Here is a 1,250-nt window from a genome sequence, read left to right as displayed (position 1 = left end):
AGCACTATTCACAATAGCCAAGATATGGAATCAACCTAAGTGCCCATCAATGGATGAATAGATAAAGAAAATGTGGTATATACATACAGCGGAAAATCCTGCCGTTTGTGATAACGTGGATGGAAATCCTGCCATTTGTGATAACATGGATGAAACTTGAGGACATTATACTAAGTGAAATAAGCCAGACACAGGAAGACAAATACTGCATGATCTCACTTACATGTAGAACCTAAAGAGTTGAATTCACAGAAGCAGAGGGTAGAATGGTGGTTGCTAGGATCTGGGGAAGAGGATGGGCAGATATTGGTCAAAGGATACAAGTTTCAATTAGGATGAATAAGTCCTGGAGATCTGTCGTACAGTGTGGTTATTATAGTTAATAATATATTGTGCACTTGGACTAAAAAAGCACTTTGTATGTTTCCCAAAAGTTATCAGCCAAGAAGTAATAGGTAGGTAGGTAGGTCTAGAGTACTAAATCAGCCTGCTGGCCCATCTCACATTGTTGTTCAGTGTCCTAATAAAGCACACCTGTTGCTTGAACTGAGAGTTTCAACACTTACTGGTAGCAATATGAATAATTCCTAAATTAAAAGAATCATAAAAACTACACGTTACAAAGAACAGAATTAAAATAACAATTGCAAACTCTGGATTATTCAGTTACACCTTGATTTTTAGCCCTTTTAAATCATTTTGTTTTGAAAGAAAATAGCAATTTTCATAATTTAGGAACTGATTGGTTTACAGCTATCCTCAGATTTACCAAAAATATGTTCTTGTTTAGGCTCTTGATAAAATGTAATGGAAATCATCAGACCAAGAAGAGGTATGATTGTCCTAAAAAAATTGCTTTGACATCTTCCAGTGTTCCAAAATCTGTAATTATCTTTTCTCCAACAACTAGAAATTTGGCTCCAACTTCCTCTATGATCTGACTTGAGATTACATGCCTTACCTTCTTTCCCTTCAATCAATCCCCCATCTTAACTCTGACAGGGAGTCAACATACACATCCAATTCCTGCTTCACTTCACTGCTTGTGTTAGAACACACAATGTTTATGTAGATATACAATGTCTTTTCTTCTTTTCTTTTAACCTACTAAAGATTCAGTTTAAGCCATCTGCTCCACAAGACACATTTTGATGAGTTCTATTATATTTATAATTTATAAGTCTTGTAATTATTACCATATCCCATATGTGTGTGTGTATCTGCTTTTTGTTTGGAGGATTTTTTGGCAA

The sequence above is a fragment of the Propithecus coquereli genome, unplaced genomic scaffold, assembly GCF_000956105.1.
Source record: "Propithecus coquereli isolate 6110/MARCELLA unplaced genomic scaffold, Pcoq_1.0 Scaffold203, whole genome shotgun sequence".
Taxonomy (NCBI): Eukaryota; Metazoa; Chordata; class Mammalia; order Primates; family Indriidae; genus Propithecus; species Propithecus coquereli.
The sequence above is the reverse complement of the archived record's forward strand: the minus strand, read 5'-3'. Positions refer to the sequence as shown.